The sequence below is a fragment of the Megalopta genalis genome, unplaced genomic scaffold (assembly GCF_051020955.1).
Source record: "Megalopta genalis isolate 19385.01 unplaced genomic scaffold, iyMegGena1_principal scaffold0069, whole genome shotgun sequence".
NCBI classification, from domain to species: domain Eukaryota; kingdom Metazoa; phylum Arthropoda; class Insecta; order Hymenoptera; family Halictidae; genus Megalopta; species Megalopta genalis.
Window position 1 is genome coordinate 55001 of NW_027476138.1, and position 10000 is coordinate 65000.

Sequence of the window (10000 nt, forward strand, 5' to 3'; positions counted from 1 at the left end):
ACATCGATTATTCCGATCTAGAAAGAGACAGAGACAGTCGATCCGCGTTATGTTAAATATTTCAAGGTTCCCGATTCCACAAAATTATAAAAAGTATACGGCTGTGTAGCGGGGATCAAAACGAGTAATTTCGTGTATAAAGTTTAATTAATCTCCCAATAGTTTGCCGGGAAACATCGATTATTCCGATCTAGAAAGAGACAGAGACAGTCGATCCGCGTTATGTTAAATATTTCAAGGTTCCCGATTCCACAAAATTATAAAAAGTATACGGCTGTGTAGCGGGGATCAAAACGAGTAATTTCATGTATAAAGTTTAATTAAACTCCCAATAGTTTGCCGGGAAACATCGATTATTCCGATCTAGAAAGAGACAGAGACAGTCGATCCGCGTTATGTTAAATATTTCAAGGTTACCGATTCCACAAAATTATAAAAAGTATACGGCTGTGTAGCGGGGATCAAAACGAGTAATTTCGTGTATAAAGTATAATTAATATCCCATTAGTTTGCCGGGAAACATCGATTATTCCGATCTAGAAAGAGACAGAGACAGTCGATCCGCGTTATGTTAAATATTTCAAGGTTCCCGATTCCACAAAATTATAAAAAGTATACGGCTGTGTAGCGGGGATCAAAACGAGTAATTTCGTGTATAAAGTTTAATTAATCTCCCAATAGTTTGCCGGGAAACATCGATTATTCCGATCTAGAAAGAGACAGAGACAGTCGATCCGCGTTATGTTAAATATTTCAAGGTTCCCGATTCCACAAAATTATAAAAAGTATACGGCTGTGTAGCGGGGATCAAAACGAGTAATTTCATGTATAAAGTTTAATTAAACTCCCAATAGTTTGCCGGGAAACATCGATTATTCCGATCTAGAAAGAGACAGAGACAGTCGATCCGCGTTATGTTAAATATTTCAAGGTTACCGATTCCACAAAATTATAAAAAGTATACGGCTGTGTAGCGGGGATCAAAACGAGTAATTTCGTGTATAAAGTATAATTAATATCCCATTAGTTTGCCGGGAAACATCGATTATTCCGATCTAGAAAGAGACAGAGACAGTCGATCCGCGTTATGTTAAATATTTCAAGGTTCCCGATTCCACAAAATTATAAAAAGTATACGGCTGTGTAGCGGGGATCAAAACGAGTAATTTCGTGTATAAAGTTTAATTAATATCCCATTACATTGCCGGGAAACATCAATACTTCGATCGCGCGAGAGAGACAGAGAAACGAACAGTCTTTTTTTCGATTTACGGCTAAAATAAATTTTTCTCATTTTATTCAATAACATATTCTTGCTTAGATAACTTTTTTACATAGGGATTAAGCATTTAGAACGATATAATGTTTAAAATAAGGGCACTTTACTCTTGACATTTTACGGTTTTTTCAATTTTCTGAAAAATCCTACCATTAGATTTTTTTAAAAATACGATATTCTTGCTTAACTAACGTTTCTACATAGGGATTAAGCATTTAGAACGAAATCTAATGTCAGAAAATGGCACTTTACTCTTGACATTTTTCGGTTTTTTCAATTTTCTGGAAAATCCTATCATTAGATTTTTTTAAAAATACGATGTTCTTGCTTAACTAACGTTTTTACATAGGGATTAAGCATTTAGAACGATATAATGTTTAAAATAAGGGCACTTTACTCTTGACATTTTACGGTTTTTTCAATTTTCTGAAAAATCCTACCATTAGATTTTTTTAAAAATACGATATTCTTGCTTAACTAACGTTTCTACATAGGGATTAAGCATTTAGAACGAAATCTAATGTCAGAAAATGGCACTTTACTCTTGACATTTTTCGGTTTTTTCAATTTTCTGGAAAATCCTATCATTAGATTTTTTTTAAAATACGATATTCTTGCTTAACTAACGTTTTTACATAGGGATTAAGCATTTAGAACGAAATCTAATGTCAGAAAATGGCACTTTACTCTTGACATTTTTCGGTTTTTTCAATTTTCTGGAAAATCCTATCATTAGATTTTTTTAAAAATACGATGTTCTTGCTTAACTAACGTTTTTACATAGGGATTAAGCATTTAGAACGATACATTGCTTAAAATAATGGCACTTTACTCTTGACATTTTACGGTTTTTTCAATTTTCTGAAAAATCCTATCATTAGATTTTTTTAAAAATACGATATTCTTGCTTAACTAACGTTTCTACATAGGGATTAAGCATTTAGAACGAAATCTAATGTCAGAAAATGGCACTTTACTCTTGACATTTTTCGGTTTTTTCAATTTTCTGGAAAATCCTATCATTAGATTTTTTTTAAAATACGATATTCTTGCTTAACTAACGTTTTTACATAGGGATTAAGCATTTAGAACGAAATCTAATGTAGGAAAATGGTACTTTACTCTTGACCGGTACGTTGGGACTTTGAAAATATTCGGGCGTTCCAATCGCTCGTCTGTTGCATCATAGCGCGTCTCGGCGCAATCGACCGATTCGCTCGACCCATTATTTTCGATTTACGGCTAAAATAAATTTTTCTCATTTTATTCAATAACATATTCTTGCTTAGATAACTTTTTTACATAGGGATTAAGCATTTAGAACGATATAATGTTTAAAATAAGGGCACTTTACTCTTGACATTTTACGGTTTTTTCAATTTTCTGAAAAATCCTATCATTAGATTTTTTTAAAAATACGATAATCTTGCATAACTAACGTTTCTACATAGGGATTAAGCATTTAGAACGAAATCTAATGTCAGAAAATGGCACTTTACTCTTGACATTTTTCGGTTTTTTCAATTTTCTGGAAAATCCTATCATTAGATTTTTTTAAAAATACGATATTCTTGCTTAACTAACGTTTTTACATAGGGATTAAGCATTTAGAACGAAATCTAATGTAGGAAAATGGTACTTTACTCTTGATCGGTACGTTGGGACTTTGAAAATATTCGGGCGTACGCGGCGCGCTCGGCGCTTCGAACAGCTCCGGTGTCCCCATTATTTTCGATTTACGGCTAAAATAAATTTTTCTAATTTTTTTCAATAACATATTCCTGCTAAAATAACTTTTTTACATAGGGATTAAGCATTTAGAACGATACATTGTTTAAAATAAGGGCACTTTACTCTTGACATTTTACGGTTTTTTCAATTTTCTGAAAAATCCTATCATTAGATTTTTTTAAAAATACGATATTCTTGCTTAACTAACGTTTCTACATAGGGATTAAGCATTTAGAACGAAATCTAATGTCAGAAAATGGCACTTTACTCTTGACATTTTTCGGTTTTTTCAATTTTCTGGAAAATCCTATCATTAGATTTTTTTAAAAATACGATATTCTTGCTTAACTAACGTTTTTACATAGGGATTAAGCATTTAGAACGAAATCTAATGTAGGAAAATGGTACTTTACTCTTGATCGGTACGTTGGGACTTTGAAAATATTCGGGCGTACGCGGCGCGCTCGGCGCTTCGAACAGCTCCGGTGTCCCCATTATTTTCGATTTACGGCTAAAATAAATTTTTCTAATTTTTTTCAATAACATATTCCTGCTAAAATAACTTTTTTACATAGGGATTAAGCATTTAGAACGATACATTGTTTAAAATAAGGGCACTTTACTCTTGACATTTTACGGTTTTTTCAATTTTCTGAAAAATCCTATCATTAGATTTTTTTAAAAATACGATATTCTTGCTTAACTAACGTTTCTACATAGGGATTAAGCATTTAGAACGAAATCTAATGTCAGAAAATGGCACTTTACTCTTGACATTTTTCGGTTTTTTCAATTTTCTGGGAAATCCTATCATTAGATTTTTTTAAAAATACGATATTCTTGCTTAACTAACGTTTTTACATAGGGATTAAGCATTTAGAACGAAATCTAATGTAGGAAAATGGTACTTTACTCTTGATCGGTACGTTGGGACTTTGAAAATATTCGGGCGTTCCAATCGCTCGTCTGTTGCATCATAGCGCGTCTCGGCGCAATCGACCGATTCGCTCGATCCATTATTTTCGATTTACGGCTAAAATAAATTTTTCTAATTTTTTTCAATAACATATTCCTGCTTAAATAACTTTTTTACATAGGGATTAAGCATTTAGAACGATACATTGTTTAAAATAAGGGCACTTTACTCTTGACATTTTACGGTTTTTTCAATTTTCTGAAAAATCCTATCATTAGATTTTTTTAAAAATACGATATTCTTGCTTAACTAACGTTTCTACATAGGGATTAAGCATTTAGAACGAAATCTAATGTCAGAAAATGGCACTTTACTCTTGACATTTTTCGGTTTTTTCAATTTTCTGGAAAATCCTATCATTAGATTTTTTTAAAAATACGATATTCTTGCTTAACTAACGTTTTTACATAGGGATTAAGCATTTAGAACGAAATCTAATGTAGGAAAATGGTACTTTACTCTTGATCGGTACGTTGGGACTTTGAAAATATTCGGGCGTACGCGGCGCGCTCGGCGCTTCGAACAGCTCCGGTGTCCCCATTATTTTCGATTTACGGCTAAAATAAATTTTTCTAATTTTTTTCAATAACATATTCCTGCTAAAATAACTTTTTTACATAGGGATTAAGCATTTAGAACGATACATTGTTTAAAATAAGGGCACTTTACTCTTGACATTTTACGGTTTTTTCAATTTTCTGAAAAATCCTATCATTAGATTTTTTTAAAAATACGATATTCTTGCTTAACTAACGTTTCTACATAGGGATTAAGCATTTAGAACGAAATCTAATGTCAGAAAATGGCACTTTACTCTTGACATTTTTCGGTTTTTTCAATTTTCTGGGAAATCCTATCATTAGATTTTTTTAAAAATACGATATTCTTGCTTAACTAACGTTTTTACATAGGGATTAAGCATTTAGAACGAAATCTAATGTAGGAAAATGGTACTTTACTCTTGATCGGTACGTTGGGACTTTGAAAATATTCGGGCGTTCCAATCGCTCGTCTGTTGCATCATAGCGCGTCTCGGCGCAATCGACCGATTCGCTCGATCCATTATTTTCGATTTACGGCTAAAATAAATTTTTCTAATTTTTTTCAATAACATATTCCTGCTTAAATAACTTTTTTACATAGGGATTAAGCATTTAGAACGATACATTGTTTAAAATAAGGGCACTTTACTCTTGACATTTTACGGTTTTTTCAATTTTCTGAAAAATCCTATCATTAGATTTTTTTAAAAATACGATATTCTTGCTTAACTAACGTTTCTACATAGGGATTAAGCATTTAGAACGAAATCTAATGTCAGAAAATGGCACTTTACTCTTGACATTTTTCGGTTTTTTCAATTTTCTGGAAAATCCTATCATTAGATTTTTTTAAAAATACGATATTCTTGCTTAACTAACGTTTTTACATAGGGATTAAGCATTTAGAACGAAATCTAATGTAGGAAAATGGTACTTTACTCTTGATCGGTACGTTGGGACTTTGAAAATATTCGGGCGTACGCGGCGCGCTCGGCGCTTCGAACAGCTCCGCTGTCCCCATTATTTTCGATTTACGGCTAAAATAAATTTTTCTAATTTTTTTCAATAACATATTCCTGCTAAAATAACTTTTTTACATAGGGATTAAGCATTTAGAACGATACATTGTTTAAAATAAGGGCACTTTACTCTTGACATTTTACGGTTTTTTCAATTTTCTGAAAAATCCTATCATTAGATTTTTTTAAAAATACGATATTCTTGCTTAACTAACGTTTCTACATAGGGATTAAGCATTTAGAACGAAATCTAATGTCAGAAAATGGCACTTTACTCTTGAGATTTTTCGGTTTTTTCAATTTTCTGGGAAATCCTATCATTAGATTTTTTTAAAAATACGATATTCTTGCTTAACTAACGTTTTTACATAGGGATTAAGCATTTAGAACGAAATCTAATGTAGGAAAATGGTACTTTACTCTTGATCGGTACGTTGGGACTTTGAAAATATTCGGGCGTTCCAATCGCTCGTCTGTTGCATCATAGCGCGTCTCGGCGCAATCGACCGATTCGCTCGATCCATTATTTTCGATTTACGGCTAAAATAAATTTTTCTAATTTTTTTCAATAACATATTCCTGCTTAAATAACTTTTTTACATAGGGATTAAGCATTTAGAACGATACATTGTTTAAAATAAGGGCACTTTACTCTTGACATTTTACGGTTTTTTCAATTTTCTGAAAAATCCTATCATTAGATTTTTTTAAAAATACGATATTCTTGCTTAACTAACGTTTCTACATAGGGATTAAGCATTTAGAACGAAATCTAATGTCAGAAAATGGCACTTTACTCTTGACATTTTTCGGTTTTTTCAATTTTCTGGAAAATCCTATCATTAGATTTTTTTAAAAATACGATATTCTTGCTTAACTAACGTTTTTACATAGGGATTAAGCATTTAGAACGAAATCTAATGTAGGAAAATGGTACTTTACTCTTGATCGGTACGTTGGGACTTTGAAAATATTCGGGCGTTCCAATCGCTCGTCTGTTGCATCATAGCGCGTCTCGGCGCAATCGACCGATTCGCTCGATCCATTATTTTCGATTTACGGCTAAAATAAATTTTTCTAATTTTTTTCAATAACATATTCCTGCTTAAATAACTTTTTTACATAGGGATTAAGCATTTAGAACGATACATTGTTTAAAATAAGGGCACTTTACTCTTGACATTTTACGGTTTTTTCAATTTTCTGAAAAATCCTATCATTAGATTTTTTTAAAAATACGATATTCTTGCTTAACTAACGTTTCTACATAGGGATTAAGCATTTAGAACGAAATCTAATGTCAGAAAATGGCACTTTACTCTTGACATTTTTCGGTTTTTTCAATTTTCTGGAAAATCCTATCATTAGATTTTTTTAAAAATACGATATTCTTGCTTAACTAACGTTTTTACATAGGGATTAAGCATTTAGAACGAAATCTAATGTAGGAAAATGGTACTTTACTCTTGATCGGTACGTTGGGACTTTGAAAATATTCGGGCGTACGCGGCGCGCTCGGCGCTTCGAACAGCTCCGGTGTCCCCATTATTTTCGATTTACGGCTAAAATAAATTTTTCTAATTTTTTTCAATAACATATTCCTGCTAAAATAACTTTTTTACATAGGGATTAAGCATTTAGAACGATACATTGTTTAAAATAAGGGCACTTTACTCTTGACATTTTACGGTTTTTTCAATTTTCTGAAAAATCCTATCATTAGATTTTTTTAAAAATACGATATTCTTGCTTAACTAACGTTTCTACATAGGGATTAAGCATTTAGAACGAAATCTAATGTCAGAAAATGGCACTTTACTCTTGACATTTTTCGGTTTTTTCAATTTTCTGGGAAATCCTATCATTAGATTTTTTTAAAAATACGATATTCTTGCTTAACTAACGTTTTTACATAGGGATTAAGCATTTAGAACGAAATCTAATGTAGGAAAATGGTACTTTACTCTTGATCGGTACGTTGGGACTTTGAAAATATTCGGGCGTACGCGGCGCGCTCGGCGCTTCGAACAGCTCCGGTGTCCCCATTATTTTCGATTTACGGCTAAAATAAATTTTTCTAATTTTTTTCAATAACATATTCCTGCTAAAATAACTTTTTTACATAGGGATTAAGCATTTAGAACGATACATTGTTTAAAATAAGGGCACTTTACTCTTGACATTTTACGGTTTTTTCAATTTTCTGAAAAATCCTATCATTAGATTTTTTTAAAAATACGATATTCTTGCTTAACTAACGTTTCTACATAGGGATTAAGCATTTAGAACGAAATCTAATGTCAGAAAATGGCACTTTACTCTTGACATTTTTCGGTTTTTTCAATTTTCTGGGAAATCCTATCATTAGATTTTTTTAAAAATACGATATTCTTGCTTAACTAACGTTTTTACATAGGGATTAAGCATTTAGAACGAAATCTAATGTAGGAAAATGGTACTTTACTCTTGATCGGTACGTTGGGACTTAGAAAATATTCGGCCGTACGCGGCGCGTCTCGGCGCTTCGAACAGCTCCGGTGTCCCCATTATTTTCGATTTACGGCTAAAATAAATTTTTCTAATTTTTTTCAATTACATATTCTTGCTTAGATAACTTTTTTACATAGGGATTAAGCATTTAGAACGACATATTGTTTAAAATAATGGTACTTTACTCTTGTGATTTTTCGGTTTTTTTTGATTATTTTGAAAAATAAATTTTTGTAATTTTTTTAAATACGATATTCGTGATCAGTGAACGATTTCACATATGGATTAAGCATTTAGAATCGTGCGGAAGCGTTATTAAAAAAGTTTACTCGATGCGATGGGACTTTGAAAAGTTTGTGAAAATTTTCATATTGGGAAAAAATGTGTAATTTTTTGTCTAGTTTACGGTAATGTAATTTATTTTAATGTTTACTATAAATTTTTTTTTCGTTCGTTCACGCGCTATGTTACAACAGCACGGCCGGGCGGTCTGTTGCCGCGGCGGTTTACACTCATAAGCGCGCGTGCTATTCGGCCGGCGGCGCCGGCGTCCTTGCCGGCCGTTCGGTATCTATAAGAGATACACGGTCCGTGCGAGGCGGACGGAGCAGAGCGGGTTTTGGGCCAATTCTACGATCTCGGTCGAGAAGCTGTCTCAGAGCTCCTTCGGGGCTTCGGTCCTGACTGTTTCGTGCCGTTTACGTTACGGACTTTTCTCCACACAGCGTGGCCACGGGTCGGTGTCTTTGACCGAATGGCCCATATGTGGCAAGCCCTACGGGGTTGGTTACCCGTATGCACTTTGTATGTATACTCGTACTCACTGAGCATCAACTCTTCTGTCCGAGCGATGGAAAAATTTTTTAAACTGCATCTGTAAGATTTGGAAGCAAATCGTACCAATTGAAAACTGTGGCTAAAATGAATAGCCCAGTGGAGAGAGAAAACTATCAAAAAACTGATTTTTTAAATCAAGAGGTGTCAGAAATCGAAATGCCTAGCGCGAGCGGAAGAACACGCTTTCTCGCCAGTCCAGCATGTGTCCTGTCCGTTCTTCCTCGGCTTGCCGATTTTGCCCAGATCAGAGGTTTCGTGCTTCCGGCGGTCAGAAGATCAGCGTGAGCGTACGCGCTTCCACGACTATGGCATCACCCATGTACTTTTTCCTTTGAATATATTTGAGTACATAAAAAATATTAAAACATATAGAGAGAACTGTGTCTTGGATCTTAAAAATTTGTCAATAGCGATGATATATTATTACTTAACTTGAAGTATTTGTACGTTTTAGCTGGGACGTACATTTATCTTACAAGATGTTAATAGCGAGACTCTTGAAGATAAAATTATCTTGTGATTTTATGAAGGCAAAGATAGAAACGTACGAAGCTGGCGTACGTAGAAAAATGTGATTTTACGATAGAACAAAAATATAATACGTACGTTTTTGGGCGTACGGTAAAATATCTGTATGGTAGAAAAATGAAAGAAATTGAGCGTTAAAGAAGATATGTTACAAGCGCGGAATGTGGCAAAACTTGTACATATTTGAAAGAGAAAAGTGGTGTGTCGACCTGACATATATATATGAAACAGGCGACGATGGAAAAGGATTTAAATTTTGTCCATTTTATATATACATATTGTATAGTTCCCTGGTTGATCCTGCCAGTAGTCATATGCTTGTCTCAAAGATTAAGCCATGCATGTCTCAGTACATGCCGTATTAAGGTGAAACCGCGAATGGCTCATTAAATCAGTTATGGTTTCTTAGATCGTACTAAAATTTACTTGGATAACTGTGGTAATTCTAGAGCTAATACATGCAAAACAGAGTTCCGACCAGAGATGGTAGGAACGCTTTTATTAGATCAAAACCAATCGGTGGCGGGTGTTTACACTCGTCCATCGTTTGCTTTGGTGACTCTGAATAACTTTGTGCTGATCGCATGGTCTTATAGCA

General features: G+C 33.5%; 1 non-coding gene across 1 annotated transcript in view; it reads left to right on the forward strand.

Moving 5' to 3' along the window:
- The first annotated feature begins 9689 nt into the window (after positions 1–9689).
- LOC143261837 (small subunit ribosomal RNA) overlaps positions 9690–10000 on the forward strand; it is a 1921-nt gene continuing 1610 nt past the window's right edge. Inside the window, exon 1 of the ribosomal RNA XR_013035864.1 lies at positions 9690–10000. This exon is cut by the window's right edge and continues 1610 nt beyond it. This is a non-coding gene — a ribosomal RNA (small subunit ribosomal RNA).